This window comes from Quercus lobata, chromosome 4 (genome assembly GCF_001633185.2).
Source record: "Quercus lobata isolate SW786 chromosome 4, ValleyOak3.0 Primary Assembly, whole genome shotgun sequence".
NCBI classification, from domain to species: Eukaryota; Viridiplantae; Streptophyta; class Magnoliopsida; order Fagales; family Fagaceae; genus Quercus; species Quercus lobata.
This window is the reverse complement of record NC_044907.1, coordinates 52,121,337-52,134,698: the sequence shown is the minus strand read 5'-3', so window position 1 is coordinate 52,134,698 and position 13,362 is coordinate 52,121,337. Positions and strand designations below refer to the sequence as shown.

At 31.7% G+C, this 13,362-nt stretch overlaps 1 pseudogene; it reads right to left on the bottom strand.

The window, feature by feature from the left end:
- Positions 1-658: 658 nt before the first annotated feature.
- On the bottom strand, positions 659-1,282 carry LOC115985428 (annotated as a pseudogene).
- Positions 1,283-13,362: the final 12,080 nt, after the last annotated feature.

The following is a 13,362-nucleotide window of genomic DNA, read 5'->3' as shown; positions in this document are numbered from 1 at the left end:
TTTTACTAACTCTTCATTCCCACGGGCTTTTACTAATTTCATTGGGCTTCCCTGACCCAATTACCTTATTCTCATCCTTGGGGTTCATGGGCCTGCCATTAACCCCTTACTTTCTTTGTTTGCATTACTTTGGGTCTGCGGTGGCTCTTTCTCACTTTTCTACATCATATACTGCCAATGTGTATGCTATTTATCTCTTTCCGGGCTCCTTTAAGCTCACTTGCCTCTTCAAGGCCCATTTGTTTATTTCATGGACCTGTGATCCATTATTCTTACAGCTTGGGTCTAATGGTTTTGCTATCTGTCTGCCAATTCTTTGCTGCCCTTGTCGTTGGGCTTTCTTCTTTCTACTTGGATTCTCAAAAATGACCCTCAACAGAGAGATTGTGATACTTTAAATTGTGCGAATTTGATTGGATTTGAACATTTGATTATGTATCGTGTGAGTGTGTTAAGTCCCACCTTGGGTGTTTTCGTGGATTTTAGGTTTATAAGTGATTGCAATGAGCCCTAATTGTAACTTAACTAGTCTTTTTGGGGTATGAGTGCACATGTGGCTAGCACTTCATATTGAATACCGACTTATAATAGTCAATTGATGGTATAAAATGCCTTAGAATTTTCAGGCAACCACTTTATTTTATTTTGATTATTTCTATCACATTACACCAAGGAGAACATGGCAAACTATATTTGGATTGTGTAATAGTTCTATCATATTATGATATTCTCTAATTGTTATTGTTTCACCACATTTTTTCACAAGATAGTTAACCGCATTCTTGTCCAATTAGAAGGCCTTCATAAGAATAGCATAATTGATGGGAGGATTAGACCCAAAGACTGCATTTGCTATGGTGATAACTCCAGGATTTTGACTATTGAAATGAGAAAGAGCAACAACATTGGTTTTGCCTATATAAAGCTTGAAGTGAAAGAGACTAAATGGGAACACAATGTCATCTCCCTAGTTTAGAATTTTGGTAAAGTGACGATTGGGATTAGATGTGACAAAGCCAGCGTAGATGGTACCCTTTAGGACTTGTAAAACTTCAGTGGCACGAGGGTGAGTATGGGGAGGATTCATGCCATTTGGTGCAAAGTCAAGATGAGCCAAAAATATGTTTAGAGTGTTGAGGCCTGGAATTAGGTCCATAGTGATATGAGTGACATTTGACCCAAGTGGATTTAAGGTGCTTCTGGGAATGTCTAGCCCCGATAAGAAGAAATCATCAGCTTTTGCAAGTGTTGGGAATTTTCCATTAACAAATATTGCAGGAAGAAAAGTTTGTTATTTTCTCAGGTGCATAGGATAATTTCATAACAATTTTTGATAGCTTGTCATGTAAAAAATAGGGTATCATTTCTATATCCTTACATTATATTCCTTAGATTCCCCAATTATATCCAAACATATGATTATATTGATCAAAGCAATGCAGTCAATGTTATATTTTCTCAATGAAAATTAAATTCAATACAACTACGAGTTTGAATTTAATTAGGGATTGAAGATACACTACTTAAGGAATTGTACCAAAATTTTGTACATAATATTATCTTAAAGCGTAATTTTATTCATAAGTAGGATTCTCTACACCATAAAAAATCAAACCAGAAACTTAAAATGGCTGGTAATAATAATAATAAAAATAACGAGTATGTACATACCTGCAGAACTGTTATCATTAGTTGCCACACAAAAGTTCTAGGGAGCACTAGGGTCAAAGGCAGAGGCAAGGGAAAAATACCAAAGCTAGCAAGGCCAGAGTAACAAGGTAAGAATTACAGGGGTGAAGCTGTGTGTACCAGTAGGCGGGCCATTCATCCCATCCCCCCCCCCCCCCCCCCCTCTTCCAATTTTTTTTAAAATTCTATAGAGAAAGTAAAACTAATGCCCCAATTTAGTCTTTTCATGAGTTGGCCACCACAACACAAGATTTGGCTCCCCCAACTTGTCTTTACCACATAGTTTTTTTTACATGTTTTCATCTTTTGCCTTGTAGTTTTTCTCCATCTCCCTCTCAACATGTCAGTCATCCATATTTTTACTAGTTTCTTTAGTTGAGCATTTTACAAAATATTTTATAGCTTTTACCTTCCTGTCACCCAAAATCTTTTAATCACTCAATAGTCTCACATTCTCTTCAATTTCACTTCATTAAAACCTTTCCTTAACAAAGCATATCCTAAGAAAAAATATATCATTAAAACCTTTCCTTAACAAAGCACATCCTAAGAAAAAATATATCTTCCTTAGCAAAGAGTTCTACAATATGAAGCCGTGTAAATTTTGAGAGGTACACAGTTCTTTTTTTGCCTTTTCATTTCTATTATAGTCCAATCTTTATTTACTAATATTATGATTATGATTTATGGTTTTTTAATTAAGTTAAATTTCTATATATTTGAGAGGTACAAAAGTGATCTTGAATTTATTTTTTCACTATAGTAATCTAATTTGGATGAATTTAGATTCAATTTATTTTATGCTTGCTAATACGTATTTTGTTATATTTAATTTCTACTAATATTATTTGTTCTTGCCATGTAGTCTAGCTTTATTATATACTTATATTTTATTTCTATGAATGTTAGGGACCTAAATCTGTGTAAAGGAATAGAAAAAACTCAATGGAAAAAAATGACCTTAAAATGATCAATTGGTCATTTAGTTTTATTTGTATTTTGTGTACTAATAAAAATTACATTGATTAAAAATTTCTAACAAAACTTTTGCACTATTATACATACTTCCAAGTTAATTGAAACACTTTTTTTTTGGGAGAAAACTAATGCATGATATATATATATATATATATATAAGAATTACATTGATTAAAAATTTCTAACAAACATTTTACACTATTATACATACTTCCAAGTTAATTGAAACACTTCTTTTTTTTTTTTTTTTTTTGGAAACTAATGCATGATATATATATATATATATTATATATATTATATATAAAGATTACATTGATTAAAAATTTCTAACAAAATTTTACACTATTATACATACTTCCAAGTTAATTGAAACACTTTTTTTTTTTTTTTTTGAAAACTAATGCATGATATATATATATATAATATGAGAAAGTTTATAAATACAAAAATATACATCTATTGATGTGACTAATCATTAGTTATAGGCAATACTTTTCATCAATACTTGAAGCTATCTATACCTTTTAATATTCTTTCATTTCGCTTCTCAAAAAAAAAAAAAAAAAAAAAAAAAAAAAAAATTTCAATTCAGCTTGGGTGAGGGTTAAGAAATGTTGCATGAGAACATGTTTATTCATAGTCCACGTCTTCCGTTTTAAGGAGTTGATACGATTTGCCAATTTTTTTTTTTTTTTTTTTTGAGAGAGTTTCAATCTGTGGTGTCCGCTCCCGATGATAGCTCTTTATTATCAGATCAAGACACCAATTAGTTTTTAGTATAGGTAAGGATTGAACCCCAAATCTCTTATACAACTATCAGAGACTACTAGTATTAAATTTTTATTAAACTGATGCTACCCTACACGTATTAATAAGTAAATCAAATTGGACCACTTCAATGCGGTAGCATAGTTCTAATTTTGCTTTTGTTAATGCACAAATAAAGCTTACATTACAACCATTAGAGACTTTACCAGTATTAATTTTTTATTAAACTGATGCTACCCTACACGTATTAAAAAGTAAATCAAATTGGACCACTTCAATGCCGTAGCATAGTTCTAATTTTGCTTTTGTTAATGCACAAATAAAGCTTACATTTGATATTATATTTGAAAATGAGATGACTCAAAGCGCCCATTTATATTGACCGGTGTTTCTAAATTAAGTTTACTGAAGTGGACTGTGATCTCATTACTGAATTCTTTGTCTTATAAACTTTAAGCCGTGAATTTTATTTTATTATTTTAATTTGATTGTTGGGTAGAAGGATTTGAATCCTAAAGGTGTGTTTGGATATTACTTATTTTGCTGAAATTGAAAAATTATTGCTGAAAGTACTATAAATAAAGGTAAAAGTTAATTGCAATAGTACAGTGAGACTCATGAATAGTGCTAAAAAATGCAGTGAGACCCATGAATAGTAACAAAAATAAGCTAAATAATGAAATAATTTTCATTTTTAATCTCTACCCAAACGCACACTAAGTGTCTCATTTGGAAACACTAGATGGTATCAACTAGTTGAACTAGAAGGATCTTGGTGGGTAATTTTAGATGTTGAATAGGAGAAGATATCTCATATATCGTATATATGCATCATCTCTCTTATCTGTATGACGAAAAAAAAAAAAAAAAAGTTTTTTAACGTGGTTTGACTATGAAAGCTTGCATCCACGTTGTCTGTTATTTCTTGTAGTATTGCAATGTGGTCTTCTCTTACATATGTTTCCTTATGAATATATATATATATATATATATATAGTTGTTTTCCTTATGAGTTTTTTTTTTTTTTTTTGATAACCGTTTTCCTTATAAGTTTGATTGTGCTAATTGCATGAAGATGTATTTACTAATGGGGTTGTTGAGGTTTCCATACTGGTTGGGTGACTGGGTCTGAGTTTTCAATATTGGTTTGGTCTTACTTTCGACTCTATGACCTACACACTATAAGTGGAATATTATACACATCTGATTTATAAAATAATTATAGGTTCAAACATTGCAAGTAGGGATGTACCCATGAATTTTTCTTTGCCAAAACAAACCAAAATTTTTTTATCATTCAAAAATAAGAAATATATTAAAATTTAATTAATTTCTTTTATAGAAAAAATTCAAAATTACATTAATTCACGAAAATTAAAACTAAAAGAGTCTAAAATATTATCTTCCATTTCTCATTCTAAATTTAGTTTTGCTAATATTCTTAATTGAAAATTCTTGTTCAATAGTTACAATAAAAATTGGAAGAGTAATCTATGGACGAAGTAAATGATATCTAATGCAAGGCATACATAACGGCTGATCCCCAATGACGGATGAAGTCATAAAAGATATTAAATGCAAGAGACAATTAAGGAGTAATGTCCGGATACCAACAGACAAATAGCCGTTGACAGGTAATAAAATCCAGCATTTATTACTAACGGCTCCAAATCTTGTAAATTCACTTAGATAATTAATACAAGGGTCATAAAACCCACGCAACCAGAAGAGAGAAAGGTACACAATTTTCTACTCACAACTCTTAGCCATTTCAACTCTTTGATGTAAGCAAGTGAATACCTTGTCATTTGAGCGCCCTTGGCCAACTCCACACCGGTGTTCTATCATTTCGTGGTCTCTCTTTGGAGATTGATTAGCGGAATAGCTTGTCATCATCCATCAACATAGACGAAAAGCACAACTAACGATTTTGTACATCATTAGTAAGTTATTAATTTTCCAATCATTACAAGCCATTGGCACAATTAAAAATAATCTTTATCAATCTTCTGAAGTCCAGATATTGAACTACATTATGTTTATAATGGTGAAGTTCCATTATCAATAATAATTTTTAAGGATTTGTGAATTTTTGTATATAAATACTTGTTTACCAAAAAAAAACAATTATAACCAATTCCGAAAGAAGATTCTCGTGCATCTCAAAAACCTAGAGCTTAGCCAAAAATATGCAACTCCACTATATGGTAACTAAACTAATCCAATGATTAAATTCTCTTAATTGAAAATTTATTTCAACATAAAAAATATCTAATCAACATATAGTTATGCTCAATTGCATGTAAGGTCGTCTTGTTGTTGAAAAAAAAGGAAAACCAACCCAAACAATCCTTTATGTAGAGACAAACAGCATGACAACAACCAAATCCTGATGTCTCAAATTTTTAACCTTTGATCTCGGAAAAGCCAAAACGTCAAATCAAAACGTCGTATGAAACAGATAGTTACAAAACATAAGTCATCTCCGTTTTTCTTGTTTTTCTTGAGTGAATTTCTTTTAATAATAGATTTTTTTATTTTGTTAATAAAAATTTAATTTTTGTTTTTATTTTGGAAGTAGGTCACCTGAAAGTGAAACATAGGTAATTATTGTTTCACATTTCCAGATGTGAAATGTTTATACAATATTTACACTTTCATTCATAATAAATACTCACATTTTACATGATGTGAACAAGTATAGATACTGTTAGATGTGAAACCATGGAAGCCCTTGCACAAATTCTCAAAATAAGAGAATTTCAGCTTATCTTGCAAATGTTTTTTATTATTTTTATTTATTTATATATTCTTAGAGGAAGATTTTTGTTGGTGGGTGCTTAATTAATAGATTTTAGTGGTTAGCTAGGTATAATTTTTTCTTTTTTAGAGAAACTGCCATCGCATTTGGTAGTAGGTTCATTCAACTTTCAAATTTTTGTTTTCTCCCTAGGTATCAAAGTTTCTTACGTAGTATGTATAGGGATAAATGATTGAATCAAGGATGTCGATATCGTACCGGAGGCCGTACCGGTTTGACCACCGGTTCGATATATTTCGGATATCGGTCAATACCGGTGTACCGTTTCGGGTTTACCGTTATTTTTTATATTTATAAATAAATATATATATATATATATATATATTTATGTATGTATGTGTCTATGTATATATATATTATAATAAATATAAAAGTTTACCATAAAACATTTCCTCAATTCAGAACTAATTATTCATGGTTTTAGACTTTAGTATCAATTAAAAGGGAAAAAGAAATAAAAAAATAAAATAGAAAGCTTAAAATTTACTATTGCATACTAAGAAAACAAATAATACTAATAAGTTACCATTCTATCCTAACAAAAATTCAAAAATTACAAAACTTAAAAAAAAAAAAAAAAACCCTTTTTTTGTACCAACCGATATTGCCCGAAATTGGCCGGTACGGCCGGTATTTTTTCCGGTACGAAACAGGGGGGTCGAGCGTACCGGATTGCTGGCCGGTACGGTATATTCCAGTCGGTACGGTACGGAATTGATAACCTTGGATTGAATGCTTCAGGTGAATTTCCTTTATACAAGCATTAAAGCATTCCCATTAGATATTCTATAAAAATACCATTTAGACACATCAAAAACACTATTTTATTATTTTAACATACTATTTTACAATTTACCATATATCACATCTTCTATTTTTCAATTTTATACATTAAAATAACATATACAAATTGTGAGAGACCTTGAAAGTTGCCTCTCAAAAAAGAGAGATTTTTTGGAGTACTTTTTAGAACATCTCTCTTTTTGAGTAAGTGGTGTGGAGTCGCCACTTATTTTTTATATAAAAAAATAAAAATAAAAAACTAAATACATGATTGAATTATTCTCTTCATTGATTGAATAAAAAATTACATATTTGGAAAATTGAAAAATTATATGGCTTTGGATCCTAGTTACAAACTACCAAACAATTACATGGTTTTTTGTCCTAGTTACATTCTACCCAAAATAAAAAGTAAAGACAAGGCTTAGATCTACTTAACCAAAGACCTAAATCCGGAGACTAGGTTACGAAATGGGAAGGTGTTAGGCACCTATTCCACCCAGATAGAGTCTGGTCTTCTAAACTCTTGTGACCAATGTACCTTTTTATGCATGTCATGAATGATATGTTGAACATGTTAAATAAAGATTAAATCACACAAATTTATTTATAAGTGAAGTCTCTTCTTTTGTTTAAAAAATTCATATTTGTTTTGATTGGTAAAAAAATTGATTTTGATTTGTCAAAATACCAGATTTGTTTTGTAGGATGTAGAAAAAGGTGGTTTTTGGAGATAGAGAATTCAAATCTGTGTTTATCACATGAAATATAAGTCTTTTGATTTGAAAAATATCAAATCTGTTTTTTTTAAGAACTAAAAAATGGTTTTTGATAACAAAAAAATAAGATCTGTTTCTTATATGTTTTAAAAGAATGAAAAAGATTTTTTAAGTAGAAAGTTTCACTCATAATTTAAATTTATGCAATGTGAATTAAATAAAACAAACACAAACACAATCACGTTTAATCTTTTTCTTTATTTCAAAAATCTACATGTGTTAAAGAAAAATTAGATCTATATCTAAGAAAGATACAAATTAGTTTTTTTATTTAATAAAAATTCAGATCTGCATCTAATGAAGATGTAGATCTGTTTTTGAATTAAAGAAAATTCAGATCTACATCTAAGAAAGATGCATATCTGTCTTTGTTTTAAGAAAAAAGAATTATTCACATGCAGATTATTAGAATTAAGAAAAAGATCATAACAATTGTATAAAAATCAAGATCATGCTTTAACAAAACAATAAATAATAATTCATGGCTAAAGGAAAAACATTCATCATTATAAACAAGAAGCATAAGAAGAAAAGGTGATTGAAAACAACCTCTTGCATGAGCACTCCTTGTTCTTCAGAGGATATTTTAGGGTTCAAAGAAACTTATCATTTATCTTTGAAACCTAAAAACCCTAATTTTAGTAGCAAATCTCAGAGAAGATCAGCAATTTAAGAGCCTTAAAATGTATGCCTCTTAGAGCGTCAAAAAAAAGGTGCTGAATTATGAGACCCAACCTCTATTTAAAGAGGCCAGAAGACTCTAAAAAATAGCTCTAATGTGTAGAACGCAAATCGGGACTCATCCTTTTGCGAAAAGATTGAAAAAGGGTGTGTCTTATCGTCACTCGAAGGGCGTATGGCCAAAGCCCAAAACGGGAAAATTTGGCCCTTTTAAAGTGCCGTTCGGCACTCCAAAAGTGCCAAATGGGCACTTGGACACCAAACGTTCTTCCATATTCGAGTGCGTTTTGGACTCTCCTTCTAGGGTTTTTTGATTTGGTCCTCACACCTAGACGTATTTCCATCCTTAGTCCATGATTTTTTTATCTCTTTTATGGATAATTTAGACTTTTTAGGAACAATTATCTTGTGGATAAATTCCTTAAAATAAATCTTGATAAAGTTCTGATTATCCACAATTTTATTGTTATTTAATCATCCCTTTTATTCCTATGCATGCATCCCTATTTTAAACACTAATTATCAACCAATCACAAAATTATTTAATTAATTTTAATTGCTTAACCAATTAGAATTAATTTAAATTGATCATGTGTGGTCGACTCTATCTAGATACAATGCATGTTGACCATGCAACTTGATCGTGCAATATCTTTCGATCCAATGGTCAGATTTGGAAACTGGACACACCATTATGACCATTAGAATCTTAAGATCATTTTTATGATATGCAATGAATGAATTAATGCATGTAATGCAAAGACAAATTAATGCATGTAATGCAGTCATGATTTTTGGGGTACATGGATGGTCATTCAAGTCATTTTTCTTGATTAAATCATGGGTGCAAAATTGAGTGCCTACACAAATATTAAAATAAAATTAAAAAAACCAACAATATATAAAAAAATCACAACCCAAGCAGAACACCACCTCCACTACTAGCAGCCATTAATGCCCCACATCCCACCCCATCACCGTCTCACACCAAAACCACCATAACAAAACACCACATAAACACCCAAAATCAAACCCACCGCATTAGAAAATCACAACCAGAACAAAATCATTTTCTATCTTTTATTAAAAAAAAAAAAAAAAAAACCCACCCACTCATCGCCAACCCATCCATGGAACCCATCTACATGCTGGCCCACCCACCACTGAATTAGCACATCAGAACCCACCACCACCGATTTGCCCATCAACATCACAACCCACCCACAAGTTGACCCACCCACCACTAAATCTGTCCATCACAACCCACCACCACCAATCTGCCCATCACCATCTGAATCCACCCACTACTGAACACACCCATCAAATCATTGCACAAAAAAAAAAAAAAAAAAAAACCATAGCAATAAAGATCAACATCAGGTCAAGGAGGTGGTGCGGCGAGGCTGAGAGCAAGAGAGAAAAGCAACGAGAGTGAGAAGAAAAAAGAGTGAAAGAAGAAAAGAGGAAAGGTTGATAGGAATGGCTGAGGAAAAATGAGAGAGGAGGGAAAAAGGAATAAAGTGATGAGAGAGGAGAAAGAGAATAGAATAAAAAAAATAATAAAACTTTTACTATTTCTATCCATACGCTTTCATTTTTGAGATTGTACTATTCACTTATGCCAAATATTTTGGCATCTAGAACACCTGATGTGAGTGGTTTTTTTGGTGTTTGGTGTGTCAAATGCCAAATATTTGGCATTTGACACACCTGATGGGAATGCTTTTAGCATTGGTGATGCTAAAAAAGCATATTGCTATTTTTAGCACCACTAATACTAAAAAGCATGCTGTAATGGTGGAGGGAAAGCTAAAAAATTTAGCTATTCAGCTACAGTGCACAACCAAAGATGGTTGTGCACTATAGCTAAGAAGGTTTAAAAAATAATATTTTATAAAAAGTTATATTATTTTATTGTGTTGGTGGTGGTGGTGGTGGTGGTGGTTGTTGTTGTTTATTGTAGTAGATATATTTTTTATTGTGTTATTTATATTATTTTATTATATTGAATGCTAAAATAAAACCACTGTTGTTAGGTGTTTTATAAAGTGAGGTGATAAAGTAGCTTTTTTGTACTAAATTGCTAAATTTTTGGCACCACCAATGCTAATGCTTATTATTGGTGGTGCTAAAAAACCATATTGCTATTTTTAGCACCACCAACTACAAAATTGGGGCTACATTGGTGGAGTTAAAACCATAAATTTTGGCTTCTCAGCTACAGTGCACAACCAAAGATAGTTATGCATTGTAGCTCAAAAGTTAAAAAAAATTAAAGAAAAAAAAAACTTATGTTGCGTTCACACTAGTTAGAATATTTTAATATTTTCTTTTTTCTTTTTTTCTCTTCTTTTCTTTTTCTCCTCCTTTCTCATTTTTGCCCGTTGCTCCTCTCTCCTCACTCTTCATTTCTTCCCATTGCAAGCTCCTCTCCCTCCACTCACCGTCGACCTAAGCCCCTGCCTATCGCCAACCTTCATTCTCTTCATTCTCCGCCCCTCTCTCTCTCTACTATCTCATTTTTCCTCTACTTTGTCTCTTAATCTTTCTCCGCCTCAAGCATAAGCACCATCTCTCTTCACCCCTTGTTGCCACTGCGGACCAACACCAACACCAAGACCCATGATCACACAGCAAGCCACCCATTGCTCATCATCATCGTCTCTTCCTTGCCATGACTGACAAAACGGCGTTGTCACTATGACTAATAAATCATCGTCTCTTCCTCATTGTTAATGGGTTTTGATTTTGAATTTTTCTAGTTGATGTGTTCTGTAGATAGGTTTCTATTGAAGGGTTTTACGTTGATGGGTTTTATTTTTATTTTGATGAATGAGTTTTGATTTTGTTGATGGTTGATGAATGAGTTTTGTTAAAGAATGGGCTTTGTTGATGGTTGATGAATGGGTTTTGTTGATGGTTGTTAGGCTTGTGGTGGTGGATCGATTTGTGGTAGTGGTTGTAATGGTTGATGGCACAGGTGAGTGGTTGTGGATTGAAGGGAGGGAAAGATAGAGAGATAGAGTTGAAGAAAGAAAAAATAATAATAAATAAATGAATAGTGTTTAACTTTGATGTGAAAATAAGACCATTGATGTGGAGTGAGTTGTAAAATGGTAAGTTAAAATAGATAAAGTGACTTTTGTGGTGCGAAATAGCTAAAAATTTTCCTCCACCAATGTGTATGCTCTAATAAAGGTGAAATTCTGGTGGAGATCTTTCTGTTGAGATTTAGGGCAATTTTACCTTGAGATCAAGGTGTTCACTTGGAAAAAAATATATATACTTGCAAAAAAATATATTATATACATAATTATTTTTAAACTAACCTATTTTGTTTAATCTAAAAAGAAATTGTAGGGATGTTGGGCCTAGGAGTTCTTTATCTGATTGTATCTTGGGCCCGTGGCCCAAGCCGAGGATGAGGAGTTGTCCAAGGAGGATAAATCTTTAGCAAAGGAGATTGTGTTACTAAATAAAGAAGTTTGTTTTGGTTATAATAGCTTGAGAGGATGGGCTGAGGATAAATGTATCCTCAACTATCCAAAGCCAAGGTCCAAATATGTGGATTACTGTCTAGGGGAATGTTCTAGGAAGTTCTGCTGGCACAGATAAACATTACAGAGACAAGGTACAAAGGAGAGTCCCAAAATATCTAAGGGAAAAACTACTACCACCGTATTAATTGCTCCCCAACTAACTCTTTGGTTGCATTAATGTGAAGGTGATGCTTGAATAGTGGTTATCAGCCTTACAACTACTACACGGAGACTTAAGAAAGGGGTTGATGGGACAAGTATCAACACCAACTATCTGGCATGCACATGGAGGGCGCAGATGAAGGGAAACAAGAGTATAAAAGAAAAAGAAGGCAGGGAGAGTAAGGGGGGAGAAATCAAGTGGAAAATATTGTAGCAATTAGGAACCAATCTTGTAATCAAACCTAAGAGCAATATATAAGAGTTGTGCTCCTCGGATCTTGCCGAGGACGTTTTTTCTTCAAACATAAACCCGTTTGTTTTCATTCTTTTTTCATTCCAATCTACCTTAGTATTTGTTTGAATCATTAAAGCTCAGTTTTTCCAACCTACTCTCTACAAATTCATTGTTTTGGGCTTTTTGGGCCTAAGTCCACCAACCTTTAGGCTAGGGAACCTAAATCAAGTCCTTATAGAAATGTTGAACATTCTGACTTGAAAATCTCAATAATTTAGATGCAACAAAAATAATATTAGCCACCCAAATATAAATCTTAAACCCTTAAACAAAAATTAAATAAAAAATAAAAGCCCACATAATAGAAAAAATAGATGAAACAACAACAAGATTAGGCCAAACAACAACAAAAATATCATTCAAAACAGAAAAAATAAATAAATAAATAAAAGGCCTTAATCATTCAGATTCGTAGCTTATTCAATTCATTACATAAAAATGATCCATATATAAATTCATTTCATTTCATAAATAAATGAGGTTTTTAAGAGATAGTACTACTATAAAATTCTAAATAGGATATAAAGAATTATACTTTTTACTGTAGAGATGCATGAGGTCTTTTGCCAAAAGAAAAAAAAAATGCACAAGTTTCGACCCGAAGAGCAACCGCATCAGTTTTTCTAAAAGATTTCGTTTATTTTACAAAAAAAAAAAAAAATAAAAAAAAATAAAAAAAACCTACTTTTTACACCAGCACTTTTACAAAACACCTACATCAGTTCATCTATTATACAATATATTTTATATAAATAATATTTTTATATTCTTTTTTTAATATTATTTTATCTCTGTCGTTTCTTTTTCTTATTCTTCCTCTTCTTTCTTCTTCTTTATTTTTCCTTATCTTTTTGTCGTTACCTCTTT